At 42.0% G+C, this 18,281-nt stretch overlaps 1 long non-coding RNA gene across 1 annotated transcript; it reads right to left on the reverse strand.

The window, feature by feature from the left end:
- Window positions 1-13,375: 13,375 nt before the first annotated feature.
- Window positions 13,376-16,488, reverse strand: LOC109112851. Its single transcript, XR_006159375.1, has 5 exons — window positions 16,450-16,488; window positions 15,570-15,644; window positions 14,609-14,659; window positions 14,239-14,374; window positions 13,376-14,107 (listed from the first exon to the last, which is right to left on the reverse strand). It is a non-coding gene; the product is annotated as an uncharacterized LOC109112851 (long non-coding RNA).
- Between the last annotated feature and the right edge of the window lie 1,793 nt (window positions 16,489-18,281).

Below are 18,281 nucleotides of genomic sequence, written 5' to 3' on the forward strand. Positions count from 1 at the left end.
TGACGTGTACAACGTTCGAGAGCATTAGCTCAGATGCGTACCAGCAGACGGCGCTGTTGTCTTAGGCATCCAGCAGTTAACAAGTCCAGCTACCTCTTACAGTTGCTTGGCCTTTTTACGTGTGCGGACTTCAATTTTATACAGAACTGGGGGAAAACGCCATTTTTCGTATTATGCACCCCGGGGCAATGGGATTAATAGTTGCAAAACAAGGATTGAACAACCCTGAGAAATCGGTTCGATTATGTATGAATTAAGACGGGCATCATAAAGACCACGTGGTATTGGCGAGGCTTGCTGACTGGTTTTTTGTGAGAGGATATTCTGGTTAAAATATTGTTTTAATGTGATAATGTTGTCTTACTGTGGCTTGGCTCACCGACTGACGCATCGTTGTAAAGAGATCTTCTGAATCCATGCACGACGAAGACTTCCTGGTTAAATAAAGGTAAATAAATGTGTGTGCACTGTGTATATTATTATTTATATACAAATACAATACGTACAGGACATTATGTTTGAAAAAGTACATATATTCATATATGCATGTAAGATTGTCTGCATGCATTATTTTTCATAGACCTTTGCATCTAAAAACTCTGCTCTATTCATTCGACTGTCCTTTGTAGTTTTGTGAGATTAAGCCGGATGTTTTTGATTCATCAGGATATATGTCTTCAGGACTCTGACCTGCCTTGCGTTTCCTGACCCTGCGGTCCATCTCGGCATCATCGTGTAGTATTCGTTGTGAGAGTTGTCAAGTCCGGGCCCAGGCCCCGCGGCCGATATGGCCGCGGATGCCTCGAGTTAGTAGTGCTGCTCTCTGGAGAGGAACCACAAGTCAGAACCACCGGAAACCAAACAGCTCTCCCCAGCAAAGCAAAGCAAGCCAAGATGACTACACATGGCTGTAAAATGGGACAGATTGGGGTGTCCCTTCTCCCAGGGTGTACACCTTGAATCCAGACATCTTCTTGGACCGGAATGGACTTGGGAAGGTTGAGTAAAGCAGGGTTTGTGAACGGGGTAAGTCAGTGTAGTAGTGGATTTTTTTTTTCCCCAGAACCCACACCGCTGCTCGCCTGGATGGTGAGATAACACACACACACACACACACACACAAACACACAAACCTTCTCAATTAACTTCAGTTATCACTTTATTTACTGATTTATTCCAGAGGTGCATGATTCACTGGAACAGACAGAAACTGAAATATGGCTAGTGCTGGTATCAAAAACCTCAAACGGGAAATAGCTATAAACCACTGTGTGAGTGAAGAAAAAACCATGAAGCCAAAAAACTAATAAAAAAAACATAAACAGCTGTTGTTGACAAATAAGTACACATATGGCTTTTTCATACAGCTTTCTGGCCAAAATAAAAAAAATTGATGTGTTGTTTAAAAATCAAGATTCAGATGGGGGGGGGGACCAGAAATGTAGTAGTGGTACATTTTTATATATTGATGTACATATTACATTTTATTAACCATTTCCATTTGACAAATGTAAATTTCTAGATTTTGTATGTACGCAAACATTACTCCTAATTATACTATTTGTCATCTATACTAATAATAATAATAATTAAGAATAAATAATAATAATAATAATACATAATTCCTTTATGTGTAAATTCAGCATTTTCAAAGAAGGTCAGAAGATTCTGGAGCATTAAAAAAAAAAAAACAAAAAATGCGATTTAAAATTCAACTAATTTGCATCAGTAAATACGTGTAAATAAATAATCCCCTAGATTTGTTTACTCCCAAATCCTGCAGCCCTACTTTATTATTTCCTCCCTTTTTAAACCACCTGACCCCACCCCCCCAAAATTAACCTGCATTTTTAAATCACTGTTCCACATCTGGCAATCAGTTGTGGATTAATATAATGTGCATTTCATACTTGAAGCTCTGGATTACAGGTAATAATGTCATACGACAAATCTAACTTTTGCTTTGTGTCACTGAAGCTCGGTTCCTATCGAAACAGACAGCGTTCACCAAACTCAAGAAGAAAAGAAAACAAGCTTTATGACACTGTTGTTGTCCGATCTCATTGGTGGGTTCAACTGGATGAAGTTTAATCGTAAGTTACAGTTTTTTGGAGAGTTTGTTGTTCCCCATTCAAAGGAGATGTGAGCTGCACACCCGGCGAGGTGTTTCAAAGATGGACGGCGACGGGAAAGGACTCGTCTGTGGCTGTACTGAACTGAGGTGGCCCCATGTTGTAGAAGCGGCTGGCTCCGTCGGTGGTGCGGACCAGACTTTGAGGGCAGAAGGCGGGTCTGAGGTGCCTGCCCTCAAGCAGCTACGAGCGCCAGATACCTGGATGAATCAGTCAGGCGCGTCCACCAGTAGAGACGGGGTGGCCGTTTTTTTTTTTTTTATCCACACCCCGTGCCCTCTGTAGTCCCCCCCACGGCTCTCGGGGCTCCAGCCACAGTCACGCCGTAGAAGAGCCAGTACGAGGACACGAAGAGGAAGACCATCGCCATCAGGAGGGCAGCGGGAAGACGAGAGGCTGGCCCACAGAGTTGGCGGGGCGGGCGGAGCCTCAGGAACAGAGCCCACAGGGCGAGATGAGCAAGCACCAGCAGCTCTGAAAGGCCGCGAGAGTAGAGGGACCCTTCGCAGGGGGTCCCGCAGCGGCTCCAGAGGTCACGCCACAGGCAGCTGCCGGCAAAGCAGCAGAGAAAGGCAAGCGGACGTCAGGAGCCGCGGAACAGATTTTTTTGAAAAACAGAACCCCCCCCCAGCACCGGGCCGCGCGGAACACGACTGTGTACCATCTCAGCGGAGGACGAGTCCTCCAGCTCCTTAGACGATCCGCGTTCAGGTTCCTCCACCCTTCGCAACGCTGTTGCTCGGTAACGGTAACGGTCACCCGACGGTGGTGGTCTCGCCCCATTTATCATCCTGAGAGAGAGGAGAGAGAGGAGAGACAGAGAGAGAGAAGGCGAGGAGAATACCTGAAGTGTCAAGTTGTCTTAAGTGTTATGCCTGTATGCGGTACGACCTGATGTCTGACTGTCTACACAGCGCGAGGGTCTCCAGCACAGCTCTGGCCCGGCTGGAACAGTCCTGTGAGGATGCGGGTGGGGCACTGACGGTCAAACTGGACAAAAAACCAGGGTCATGGTGTTCCAGTAAAAAGAAGGCCAGAGGGGGGGGGTTCAGGGCACAAGATACCCAGTTCACGTTACGGCGGAGAAAGTCCTCGAGCACAGCAGAAGTACAGTTACCTGGACCTCGAGATCTCCGCAGCTTCAGGCGGGCTTCAGTTGGGCCGAAGGTAAGGCCTTGAATGAGACGGGCACGGAGGGCATTTTTCTGCCATAAAAAAGCACGGTTGGGCCATATTAAAACTACCATTTTCAAACATGGATTAATCTATTATTCACTGCAATCATCAAACCCAATCCTACTGTACGGGAGAGTGTTGAAAGTTGGGGACCAATGTTTCCAACCTTTGAAAACTGGGGATAAGAGTTTAATAGGAGAGAACCACAATGGGAATTTGCCAAAAACAGATTCCTATAGTGTGAACAGAAGCATTCTTAATAATGCCTGCAGGGCCTCTGCGGAAATGGGCTTTATGTTACTCTTACACAATGAAATAAAAAAAAGAAGCTGTTTCAGTTCTATCATCAACATGACTCCCAGTCTGACACTCAATCTATGTTCAATATAAAGCCCCCCCCCCACAGTTTTCTCATCCTCTAAATACACTCGTGCTTCAAATGATGAAGGAGTCTGACTACAATCACAACCCCAAAATTCAGAAAAACTAAATCGACCAAGAATCTGAAGTATAATTATGATGGGAAAATTAAAAAATGATTTGACGCTCCAACCAAAATTCCAGTTTTATTCGGCCCTAAACAGAACCACAAAAATGGCCAATTACTTATCACTAAGCAAATCAATAAAGGACAGACAGATCCTTTCCAAAATTTATCGCCTCAGTTGGATCATTGACTTGGAAATTAGAGATCGGTAGACGTAAACAATCCTGGATACCGACCCCCCCCCCCCCCGAGAAGAGCGACCTGTGCAAAACACTGTTGAGCTGAATCTAATTAGAGGATGAGAAAACACTGCCCAGATACAGCTCTACAAGAGAAGAAACAGTTCTCCCACAGTTTGAAGCACTCTGAATCATCGTATTGGGCTCGGTAAATGACTTCAGAGGGAAAACTGTTCTATTATACTGGGAGAGAATGTGAGACGGGCAGTCAACTAGCTGCAGAAATATTTTTACCACATACCAAAGGGATCATTGATGGTATTCAACTGCTTTTATTCTGATATTCTAATTGTATATAATTACATTATAATATTAGAAAATTATCTGCTGTTGTTATTTTTATTGTCTATTGATCTCAATTTATTTGGATTATTGTCTCCTTTGCTGGTTGAATCAGATTCTAAAAAAGCGAGAGGAAAGGGGAGAGGGCGGAGAGAGCGCAAGACAAGACCAGACGGAAAAGGCAGGAGCCACGGAAGAGCGATGGGGAGCGGCAGGGCAGGATCGCGGACGCGCCAGAAGCGCGCAGCGAAGAAGCAGGATGCGAGGAAGCGAGAGGAATCAGGGGGAAGGTACGGGAGCGGGGGGGGGGGGAGCGTGAACGGGGGAGACGGTGGATGCAAGGCTGGAGGCGGGGGAGGTTTGGCGCGAAGCAAGGGATGCGAGAGAGAGACGGGGAGGGCGATGAGAGAGAGGAGAAGGAGCGACAAAGGAGAGGGGGAGAGAGAAAGAAGCCGGAGGGGCGAGCGGAGAGTAGAGGAGATCCGGGAGAGTGATGTGAGAGAGGGGGGAAGCGGGGGGAGAGGGGGGGAGGGGGGCGAAGAGAGGGCAGAGCGAGGCTGTGAGTGACCCTGAGACGCTGAGAAAGAGCGTCATCACTGAGAACAATGTTGAGAACTAAAAGCTGAAGTAAAAATACATCATTTAAGGATGAAAACTTAAAATATGAAATGTGTGCTTGCCAACTAGCGAAATAAGTTAAGGTGTATAATGTTAAATTACTAAAAAGTAAATATCAAATAAACATTTTACATTAATTATTATATATAATGTAATAGATATATATTTTTTTTTTATTTTTTGTTATTTAGTGTAAATTGTAGTTATTTTATATGTGCTTTTGTCATTTTTGTAGGATTATTATATATCTTACAAAAAATGAGGTGAAAGTGAAAAAAAAAAAACTATTTTTGAAAAAAAAAAAAAAAAGTGAAAGTGCCGTGACATCAGCCAAGTAGGTGACCCATACTCTAGAATTCGTTTGCTCTGCATCTTAACCCATCCAAAGTGCACACACACAGCAGTTGAACATACACACACACCGTGAACACACATCGGGAGCAGTGGGCCCAGCCCATTTATGCTGCAGTTGCACGGAGCGGAGCAGAGTTGGTGGGTTCGAATGCCTGCTCAAGTGCACCTCAGTAGTGGTATGGAACGGTGGAGAGAGGACCTGTACAGGCACTCCCCCCAAACCCCCAAATTCCTGCCGGCCGAGACTCGAAACTCACTAACCCTTCGCTTGGGAGTAAGACTTTCTAACCATTAGGCCCCGAACTTCCTCACAGTTAACAATAAATAAATGTATTGTTGAAAAGCTGGAAATAAATGTAAAACATTAGGAAATAACCTGCAATTTTGAACAGGCTGTATAAATGGACCCGGTAATCTCCTCGATGTGCTCGCGGCGTTCCTAAGCGGCGGCCTCCTCGGGGAGAGATCGGATGGTGTCACAAGGACTGGTCTCCTCTGCTGCTGCTGGTCTTCTGGATCTTGAGCGAGTTGCATGTCGTTATCCTGTCCCATGAACATCGACGGACAAAACCAGGTGGCTAACAGAACCGCAGAGCAGAAGCACCCCACCACGGAACACATTCAACCACCACCTCAAACTCGGTGCAGCGGTGTTCTTCGCGTTTGTCCCGCACCCCAGCGAAAGGCTTTTGCTTTCCCGCCCGCAGCCTCCATTCCCTTGAGCCCCCTTGGACCGGTTACAGAGAATATGAAAGGGAGATATGCGGAGATAATGAAAAAAAAAAAAAAATAGTAGAGAAAGAGAAATAATATTTGAAGAAGATATAAATATAAATAAATGATTATATAAAATTATAACTATATATATCTCTATTTCAAAGTCAAAATTATGGTGTCGGTACGCCCGTGTCTCTTTCAGTCTGATGGTACCTGAAAGGAAAATGAAAAGGGTCTGGTGGTGCATACTGGGGTTCGTAGGACAACATATGTTGGCCTAGCCAACTGGTCACCGCTCTGATAATACATCAGAAATGTGTGCGTGGATTCGTTATATTAGAATGATTTCTGAAGATCAATGTGACACTGACGACGGGAGCGTAATGAGCTGATGAAGAAAACAATTCAAGATTTTGCTCACAGGAAATCAATTAAATTTGGCTTTATTGACATAGAAAACTTATGTTTAATTTTACTAAATTTCACTGTTTACGGTATTTTTTGGTGTTAAAAAAAAAAAAAAACGTGACAAGACATGGGAAGCAGATCGAGGGAAGTCTTTCCAAAACCCATTAAAAAAAAGAATATACAGTTACAGCTTCCGACTTGAAATGCGAACCGCTGAAAGTCAGCTGACATGAAGATATTCAGGAGCTCTTGGTAATCACAGGAGCAGGGGTGTTTTTGAACGGAGGGCTCTCTCCAGAAGCAGGATCTTTCTCCTGAATCCATGTAATGTGCTCTTGTGTGTACTGTGGTTTTTGGGAGAGCTGCTGTGCAATGATGCACAAGCTGATGTAGGAGTTGTATGCCGTCGTCTGCGACTCGGGTTTTTTTTGTCAAGGTCTGGGGCCGCGTGGGCGGGGTTTGTGAGGGGCCCCAGCTCCGCCCGCCGGGAGGCGCTCTGTGGGCTCCGCCCAGCCGAGTCTTGCTCTCCGAGATGGATTTGGACGACCAGAGTAAAGGGCAGGCTGTCAGCAGTTCCACCTTACTCCTGAGGCGGATCTATCTTGGAGGCTTGGCCGGGAGAGGGAGCGAGGAGGGGACCTGTGAGGAACCAAACACTCGATGAGTTTTTGGACATTCGCATAACATCTATGAATGCTTTGCACACTCTCACACAGTTCATCATTTTAAACCTGAAACGCCACGGTTAGGTCTCGACAGTGTTTTAATTCAATATGAAAATAGGGCGATACAATATAAAGAAATGATCAAAATACACACATGTACAAAATTGCCATAGGCTATGGCAGAAGGCATTGCGATAATAATAATAATCTTAACAATTCAGTTAAGTAACAAAAACTAGTATCACGCTATCCGTTACTTTCCTCTGACCTTTTGTAATCTTTTCTCAAATCCTTGCAAGGATAAAAATAATTTCTCACTTCTCGCAAACGCTTCTTGGTCAGCTAAGAACACCCGTCTCAGTTTTGAGGAAACCCTGTGTCTTACGTGTCACACGTCTTCATGTATTTTTAATATTTTAGCGTTTGCCGAGCCACACTGAAGGTTTTCTGTTTGCTTCACCTGATTTTTAGTGTTTTTTTAAAGCACTTATTTTTGGCAAATTGCATGCAAACCAGAATGGGGGGTCAACATAACACGCATGTTATACGGCCTTTGCTAGAAGTTTACATCCCATTCACATGACAATAACTGAAAAACAATTCCAGCAGAAACAAAGAGTTAACCAGTATTTCGTGCAACTTGATCAAGTGCAGGTCAAATCACCCCAACACACTCAGGGTTGATAAGTTATTGCACAATGGCGTTTTCTTACAAGCGCACAAAACGCAGCCCTAATCTAAATTTACAGTACATATTCAAACCAGGAAACCCAACATACTTGACCTCTGTGTAAAAACACTGAGCTTCACTTGTGAACCGCAGGATCTCGACAGGGAAAATTGTATTTAAACCGTATCTTCAACGATTACATTGTATCTCTTTCCAATTAAATCCCAATAACAATTCAGAGCAGCGCCCGATTTTCCTACAGAACTTCGTTCTGCTCCGCGTGAATGAATGAGAATGTGTTTGAACATCTTCACCACACACCACACACACGCACACCACACCCACACACTCCTGATCAGTGTTGAAAGATCGTGGACTGATGTTGGGGATAAACAGGCAAGGAACTAAAGCGTTTCTGTACCACTACCATTCAAGATCCACTCAAAACAAACTTTAGCAACTACTCTCAGCCGAGCGTCCTGCACAAGGACTTCAGCATCTCCATATAAAACCACACACACACACACACACACACACCCCACACACACACACACACACACCACACACACACACACACACACACTCCCCAGAAGTAGCCTGTAATCTCAAAGGAAACCGAGCTTGGCTGTTACTATGGGATAAATGTCATGAATGTAGTGAGGGGAATTAAGCCGCCCTGACCTTTTACACATCCACCATATAGAACACAAAAACTCAAACCCAGTCTATTTCTGCTCTGGTTTTCTTGCCTGCGGACGAGCCGAAGTGTTGTTTTGTTTTCTTGATGCTTACGGCTCAATCTGATTATCTAAATAAGAGCCAGCACTCTGCCGTCTATTTTAGCTCACCAACACTCACATTTCTGTCTGCTAACAGGGACTCAGGTGGGAGCGGGGACACGGACAGGCGCGTTTCTCAGGTGTGTGTGTGTGTGTGTGTGTGTGGGCCGTCAGGAAGTTGTTTACAGCGATTGATAAGACACCATCTGTCCCAGGGCCGGATTCTGACCATGTGTTCCCCATCGGTCTGAGGAGGAAATGTCCGTCGGAAGAAGGCTCACACTGTGACCCAAGCAGTGCTGGAAACGGAGACACAGTGCTTTCATTCTGTATACTCCAACAGATTTTACAGAAATACAAAGTAACTTTTTTTAATCATGCTATAACTTATTTCCAAAGCTACTCAGCATCAAGCACATTAAAGCACACACACACATCAGTTCTTGCATTTGCTAACTGAAATCATTAGTGAATTATCTCTATGCATTTCGATTTTTGTTCAGTGCACACTGTTGTAACTTCAGATTTATTAGTATAGAGCGGTTTACATGCTAGAAACTTTAAATAGACTTGGCGTTTATAATAAACACTGCTTGAAAGTTACTGACCTTTATATTTTATGCTTAAGTTCTATTTTTCATTTTTTGTTCTACTATTTAAGTTAAAATTTAAAGGGTTTTTGTGGAGTGAGGGGGAACTAAAACAACATTTGTAGATGTCTTGTAAAAGCAAAATCCGACTCAACTGTGTGTTTTTTTTCTTTTTTCCACAATGCAATTTTGACTCAGTGCAACATATTTCGCTCGTGTTCACGGCTACTTGAATCATTCATTAAATCATAAAGCAGAACTTCGAATCATTAGAATCGCATAGTTTTAGACTCAAGGTCGATCATTTAATGTAGTTCTTTGCATTTTTGCAAGCGAAATCATTTCAACAGGAACCCACGTGATCGGTCATGTGCATTCACACCATGCACCAACAGAAGAGACTTCTGGGTGATCTGTGCTTCATACATCCCTACAGTACACTGATGACAGACAATAAACCGTTTTGCCAGCAGTATTTGGCTAATGTGTCTGCACCTTTAAGCAGACACCTGGGGAGCCAGCTGTTTCCGTGGGGACGCTCGTAAAACGCTTCAGATACAGGTGTGAGGAGCAAAACAACTTGAAACCAAAAAAATATGAATCAGGCATGACCAAACAACTAACAGAGCCCATAACACACAGAGGATGCTCCAGATCTAGATCCTTCAACACGGCTCTGAACAGATCCTGAGGGCTGTGGTTTTACTGGGACGAGCAGCAGCGGCAGTGTTGATTGAGGGTGAGGTGTGATTTATGAACCGAGACACCGGTCCCAGGTGTTAAGCATGAGGCCTGAGTATACGGTTACCCATTATTCCTGCTCTCAGCTGACCTATTTAAAACAACAACAACACTGCTGAACAGACACGCGTTCAGGTGTCACAATAAGCCACATTACAGCTAGGCACCAAATGACGCCTACAGATCACCCCGACCCTGGTACTTTCGTTTATGAAGAATGGAAAATAATATTGTGAATGTGTAATTGTTTATAAAAGAGCGTCCATTGAGTGTTTCCATGCCGTGCTCGGGTTACAGTCTCCTAGGAGATGGCACAGGAGGTATCCTGAGCTCATCAATGCACCGCGCGTGGGCCTCAAAGCCTCCGGACTGGCGGCGTCAATCACGCCGCGTGACACGCACTACACCCCCCCGCCGTCAGCGCCTACGAGAGTCCGAGGCTTTCGGGCCCTTCATGCGACCACACTCGACGTGACACAGTAACCTAAATACAACGTAACTGAGCAAAACCAAGAAACAAACATGTCGATTTTTGTCTGCGCTCTGCACGTAAATTAAAAAATAAAAAATTTTTACAACAAAAAACACAAAATATTAACTAGCGCAAGCACTTATCGAGAGCTCGCTACGCTTTAGAGAGCGAAATACAAAAGAGATGAAACAAACAAATCACTTTTAAAACGTGCGTGCAATGAAAAACACTAGTTTGCTTTAACAACTATGATTCCCAAAAAGTGAACATCACCAGCCTTTCAGATGGCAATGTATGCAGTTTATTTCGAGTATTAAAAACAAAACTAAAATATTTCTCAAACGTTAGATGTATTGATGGCAATGTGAATGTATATAGCTGGGGCGGGGGGGGAGCGGGCCGGGGGGACTTATGATATATTACGGGCATTGACTCATAACCATCACTAAGTGTAAATAGCATCTCAATGAATAATTATCATCAGCGATGACCCGACTGACAACGAATAGTTCTAAGTTGAAACGATTTCAATGTGATCATTCAGACGAAAACCGATTCGCTTCGACATTCGTGAATCGCTCCGACAGCGAGGATAGTGTTATGTGGGCTCATAAACAATAAACGAGTTCAAATAACACAGTTAAAACAGTTAAACAAAGAAAAAAAAAAACAAAAGAAAAAAGAAAAGAAAACAACGAACAAAGGTCAACGGCAAGATTTCTGGAGGGTTATTCGAACGGTGACTCCGGAAACGAAGCGCTAACTGAAGCTGAATCGATTCACTAAAAGAATCACTAAACTAACTATCACTGAACCTGAGACACACCCTCCTAAAAAAAAAAAAAAAAATACCCTTTTTTTTCTTCTTAATTTAACACTATTAATCGTGGTTTCAAACAAGATTCAAACACCTACAACGTCTCGAGGCTGTACTCGGCCGGGTCTTGTCTCCCACACGGCTGAATTTCAGGATCTCTGAACACAAAGAAGAGTCCCTGAAGAAGCTGTGAAACAAAAAACCCGCCATCCACAAAATCGTAGTTTACAGCAAAACAGGTTGAAAGACGATCCTTGAGGCTCCTCTTCTCGTGCATTTCAATGAAGAGTCCCACGGACAGATTCACGACCGAGATGTTTTACTTAAAACCATGCAAAACCAGACAGGGGGGGGGGGGGAAATAACAGAGTTCCTAGGCAGAAACCCATACCATGTGGAGATATTAATGCCAAATGTTTTAAATCGGAAGTATAATGTTCTCTCTGAATTCCCGCGAATGATTACACTTTCAATCGCCTCTGTGTAATCTCTTTCCAAGAACAATAATCCACGCCGACCAGAAAGAAACAACAAATCCCTGTTTCCTCGTGAACTCACAGTGTGCAGTGTGAATCCTATTCTTGTAGTTCTAATGGACTCTGGATCAGTGGAATGTGAAGCGTTCTCGTTCCCCGAGTGGGCTTTACTTCGGTCCGTGTTTCTCTTTTTTATTATTTTTCTTCACATAAAACGCACATATTTCCGTCTCCATCAAACCTGAGCTGATACAAGCCCAGAATAAACCCGACCTCCGCAACGTTCCTGCTCCGCCTCCCCTCGCGTCTCTCTCTTCCTCTACTCTCACACTCCACACACACACACACACACACACACACACACACACCAACGAGTCGTGAGAAACTTATTAAACTTTAATGAGATTACTAGAAAAAAAAAATTGTAGGAATGACCGCCGTTATTGGATTATTTATCTGTCTCACTTGTACTTCATCAACTATCATTACATTTAGATCTGTTGTATTTATTTGATGTATAGACACAGTGTATGGGTTATATGTTATGCATTGTTATTTTTTGAGATCAGTGCCTATTTTTCGGTACGTGTGTATTGTTTCGTTAATAAATGACACTTTAGTAAAATTTAAAGGTACACACACACAGATATATATATATTATATTATAAGTATATATTTTATATATATTCTATATATATATATATATAATATATATATATAAACCACAATATTGACAGATGTCAAAATTTTTTCATGCTTCATTGTGTTTTCAAGGCCAAATCAAATTGCCAAAGCAGGTTTTTCATTCAGCATCAGAGTTACAGTTAATGGGAATGTAGAGAAAGAAAAGTCGGTCCGGGACGGGTTTCGAATCTTAAAATTCACGACCAAATACACACTGCCAGTTTTTTTTTTTCAACATATTTTTTAAATTCACAAAAAACCATTTCACTGTGTATTTTCAAACACAGCGAGTTTTATTTTCTCCTTCTGTGGCATCTAACAATCTTGCCATTTTTAAAAAGAGGGAGAGAAAAATAATTTAAACATCTCTTCGTTTGTCATAGCTTACAAAAAAAATAAAAATTTAAAGAAATGACTGAAAGCTTTACAGAGAAAATGAACATATACAAAATGCCATCCTCAAACTATATTACCCGAGTGAATGCCCATAAAAGAAATAAACAACAAACATTGTAACATACAGTAGTTCACATTGAAGATGGCGGAATGAGGCAAGAAAACCAAAGACGAGAAGAGACAACGCATGAGAAGGAGTTAAAGCCCAACGAGAATTATCCCCTCTACAGTGAGCTCCACTGAGTAAACAGAGGCTATACATACAAGCCACCGCCGCCAAAATTCAATCTACGTTAAAGCAACGTCTGCAGTCACACAAAAACTCGCAAAAAACAATTATTAAAATACAAAATAAGAAACAAAACACACTTAAAAGGAGGTGAGGTAACAATCCTCCTTGTGCAGGTTAGGTGTACGAGTTAAACACTAAAGACGCTTGTGTTTCAAACGGAAAGTTGCGTGGTTTTTATTTCATTAGAGTTCCCGATCCCTTTATTTGTGTTTCAAGCTCCCGTTGAGCTAGAATGAACTTCTACTTTTGCGGAGAGCGACAAAAGTTCACAGTATTTACTCGTAATACAAATGTGTCGGTTGCAGGCCACATGATGTCAGAATTCATAGACAGCGCACTTTTTGTTTCTGTACGAAATATGAGGTTAGTTACTGGCGAACTGTGTGCGATAGTGTTAAACTGTGAGTAGAAACCAAACAAATGTTCATTTGATAACTGAGCGCAAATCTTCAAAATAAAACCTGCACCTTTTTTCGTTTTCCTTTTTTTTTTTTTCGCACAGTGTTACACAATGAAATACAAGCTATGATATTAACGGACGAACAATGATATTCGTGAGACATCCTTATTCGCCCCCCGCCGTGTTTATTTCCACAGGGGTCCCTGTGCAAAAGAACATGAAATTGTTGACGCTGTCCATCTGTAAACGGACGCGGCTCACGATATGCGCAGCCGAAACGTCGCCCGTTTGTATTCGCGAGTTTCCTGACGAGAAACAGACGAACAGCAGGTAAAGTGCTGGGTTTCCTTCGCGGGACAGAGTCATGTCTTCAGCTGTGCTAGTTCACTTCCACTTGCGTTTTTCACTTCCTGTTCTTTGTGCACCGCTTCGCAGTGACGTTCTTCGCAATTCACTTTCGAATGCGCAACTACTTTCTTTTTCCTCCTTTCTCAGCGCTGGCCGAAGGGTCGTCCGTCCCAAGTCACGAATTTCTGATTGACACACACACAAGACATATTAGGTTCCAGGCGCAAGGCATGCTGGGAAGGGGCTACATCATAAAGTGTGTTTGCACGAGTCTGTGTGTGTGAGATCAGGTCCAGTGTAAACCGTCAGAAACCAGTGGACTGGATTTCTGGCTGAGCTGGTTCTGTTGAGACGCCCTCTTTACCTGAGTGAACAACACAGAAATATTACACACAACATGGGATCTGCAAACTTCGTACAATTTTTCTGCTCTGTCAAATGGATTTAAACATGCTAAAGTGTGTTAAACGTAAGACTTTGAGAGGGTTTCCTCACCATCTCCGGCTCCGCGGTCCAGTGACGGCATTCGGACCGCTGTGGGAGGCTTGTAGACCAGATCGCTTGACATTTTATCCACAGGAAGAGGTTTTCTTCATTTCTTTAGGAGTTTGTAGTAATCAGCTTCAATGTCCTACAACATCAGATCAGAAGATACGCATTAAGATGAGTGAGGACCATCAAAGTGTGGCCAACTGGAGCAGACTCTTTACTTCAGGACAGGTTTCAACACACGGACTGGAGTATGTTTGCTTCTCAGGCTGCCTGTGGCTCTCACACGGACATCGATATCTATACCTCCTCTGTACTGAATCACATCAACACCAGCACTGACAGTGTTACAACTGAAAAACAGATCACAACATACCTGTGAGAGCGCTCCACTGATCTTTGGGCATCACCAGATAAAACATGTTTCCTGGAAGCAGCACAGTAAAAATACAAACATATTAAAAAATGTAATAGAAATAAAACTGAAATAAAAAACAAAACAAAATAAAAATAACAATGATAAAAAAGTATAAAATTAAGTATAAATATTATCTGAAAACAAAGTAAATGAGAATTATAAATGTTGCCTGGCCAATTAACTTAAAAAAATTTTATGTTTAAGTACTAAAACTGAAATAAAAATGAATAAAAACTAAAGAGGAATATTAAACTAAGAATTTTTTTTTTAAATAAAACAAATAAAATAAACAAACAAACAAAAAATAATATAAGATCTAAATATTAGATGAAAACTTAAAGTAAACGAAAATTAGAAATGTTGACTCAGCAAGTAAAATAATTTATGTTTAAGTTCTAAAACTAAGACTGATTATGAAAATAATAAAGGCAAAAATAGAATTATTAAACTAAGAAAAAATTGAAAAACGGACAAATAGGAAACTAAATGATTAAAATGCAAATATAAAACAAATGAATATAGATCATGAAAATTAAAAAAATATAAAATGATAAACGAAAGCTGCAGCAATGTCAATTACTTAGCAAACTAATACTGAAAAAAATAATGTTCTGATGCAGCATCTCATGAGTTTTTTCATAATATATTAAATATAACATTTAAATACAATTAATATATTACATACTACATATAATGTATAAAAAACATTAAATACCAGTAAAAACTAACAAAACAATTACATTTATTAAAAACAAACTAAAATTAGATTCTTTATAAACAACAGCTGACGGTAGTTTTATATAACATTTCTCCACGTTCAGTGGAGCCATGAAGTGTGAGACCAGCCACAACTGTTCGCAGGGAACCGGCCCAGAATGCATCTGACAAGAGTATGGTACGATATATACATTATCCCCACCTCCATCCCGAGAGGACTGGCCGGCGGTGACATCATCAGTGATGTCATCAGGAAGAGAACAGCCTGCACCCAAAACTGTGTGTGAAAGACAGCGAGAGAGTGTGTGTGTGTGTGTGTGTGTGAGTGAGTGTGAGAGAGAGAGAGAGAGAGCGAGCAAGTGTGTGTGTGTGTGAGAGAGAGAGAGAGAGAGAGAGAGAGAGAGAGAGAGAGAGAGAGAGAGAGAGAGAGTGAGAGAGAGCGAGAGAGAGAGCGAGAGAGAGAGAGAGAGAGAGAGAGAGAGCAAGTGTGCGTGTGAGTGTGTGTGAGAGAGAGAGTGTGAGCGAGAGAGAGCACAAGTGTGTGTGTGTGTTGTGAAGTAGCAGAGAGAGAGAGAGAGAGAGAGAGAGAGAGAGAGAGAGAGAGAGAGAGAGAGTAGTGTGTTAAATCACATAAGCTTCATCACAGTGAGCTCTGAGCACATGCAGAGAGGCAGACAGAGACGGAGGGGAAAGAGACACAAACACTTCAATTCTCACAAAACAACTCAAACTTAAGGTCCCTGCACACCGAGTCTGAAATTTTCATATGCGTTTTTTTTTCACTTTTTTTTTTTATTCATCATCCTTTCCTATCAAAATGCTTCTCACGGATGCGAAAACAGAGAAAATCAAACCTCATGACACATGACTGACACAACGTGAGGTTGTATTTTGTTTTTTGTTTTTTTCGTGCAAAAATTTCAGACTCTGTGTACAAAGCCCTTAAGAACAGTGAAATCATTTTCATCAATCAAAATAAAGCTTAAATAAATTTAAATAGAAACCCAGATGATTAGCGTGACTCTAATCACTATATTTTGCTCCAGAACTATGATCATGAAGCTGCTGATCAGAGTGTTTACCTTTCCTCACCACCTGGACAGGTGAGTGCAGCATTCTGAGACTGAGAGTGCATTCAAGGAGCACGATTCTGCGCACCTTTTGCGCAATATGGATTAATTAGAACGAAAATTAAGCCTTTACATCAGTAATCCCATAGACAGTAAAAGAAATGGACACAGCGACCCAATTGGAACTCAATTGAGACAAGTGAAGCCCATTTTTAGCGATTTTTAGCACTTCCGTTTCTGATGCGCAGACTCAAACTAAGCTTGATGACGTCAGCAACCTGTCTGACAGATGTAAACCTTCTAGTAGCTGTGTGTGCAAACTGCCATCGTTAATCTTGCAGAGATGGCGAGCTTGAGCGGGGAGTTCTTTGGCCTGAGTGAGCAGGAGTAAGTATTCTGATTAATTATTTTGTATAGTATTTTAAAATGTAACGCCAGGGCTTCTATGGGCTTCTCTCTTGACGTCTCCCCGATTGCCTGCGAGCTTCTGAATGCACTCTCGGTGGCTTATGATGTGATTGGTTGAATGGTAAGCTCGCATCTGATTGGCTAAAGAGTACGACAGACCCACGTGGGAAGAGAGCTCTGCCAGGAAAGTCTCAAAAACACACACACACAAATCCGAGTGGATTCGTAGTAAATGACGATTTGTACATTCAGACACTCTTACATTTTAAACATTCAAAGGTTTTTGTGCACAGTTGTATATCTACGAATTGTGTTTATGAATATGTAATACCCTCCCTCTATAATTGTAGTTTGCGCATGTGCATTGCTTTTTTGTGAATATATATCTTTTTTCCACGCACGTGAATTTTTTTTGTGACTGTCTACGTGATTAGGTTTCAGTATGTGAAATTCGTTACGCATGTGTTGAATCGTGTTTTTTGCGTGAATTATATTTGAGACTAATCTGCTTCCATACACTTCCATCTCTAAAATTTTTTTTAGAAACCTTTTGGAGTCCTGCCTGGAAGAAACATGGGAATGTTTTATGTCATTCTTTTTAAATGATGTTGGATAATATTTTGTACTTTATTATTTTTCTTGTGTGTGTGTTGTTACTCTGTTCATTGTGTGCTGCTATACTTGCTGTGGCCAGGCCGTGGGGGTGGGCTGCCTGTTTATGAGGTGCTCACGTGGGATTTTATATCTCAGTGGGATATTCCCTGTCAATAAAGGACGGTGTTTAGAGATGCATTGCGGCCTCCACCGTTTCGACGGGGCTGACGGGGCGGAGTCGAGGCGCAGGATTGGGCATCAGTGGTTCTTGATGTCTGGAGCTGCGCCCGGTGTAGCGAGCGTGACGGACAGTCGCCGTGGACACGAGCCTGCACCACCTCTGCGAAGAAGCACCTTCACGCTCTTGAGCGACAGTTCCACAACAAACTCACGAGCTCATACCACCTGCTGATGACAGTCAACCTCAATACAAACCAGATGGGAAACAAACCACGCCTAACTACCATAAAGTACATAAACATTCTTACATGAAACTTAAACATATTTTGATTGTCAGTCATTGCCATGGTACCTTTCTCATTTCACTGCTGTAGATATAAATAAAAATAACTCAATCTAAAACCGATTGTTATTAATAGCAAATGAAATTATGGATATTACTTAATTGATTATATATAATAAAAGTATCTCGTCTATCTAGCTATATCTCTCTATCATTAATTATGTGTGGGTGTATAAATGGCAGAGGGGAATACATAAATTTAAGAATGCTGATAGTAGAATGCTCGAGTGTGATACTGCGAAGAAGTCATCGTGCGTGACTGGCAGTGACGACTGTACCAGCTGAAATAAATGTTTTACAGAGTGTTAAGATATTTTCA

Source organism: Cyprinus carpio, unplaced genomic scaffold (assembly GCF_018340385.1).
Source record: "Cyprinus carpio isolate SPL01 unplaced genomic scaffold, ASM1834038v1 S000006509, whole genome shotgun sequence".
In the NCBI taxonomy this organism is placed as follows: domain Eukaryota; kingdom Metazoa; phylum Chordata; class Actinopteri; order Cypriniformes; family Cyprinidae; genus Cyprinus; species Cyprinus carpio.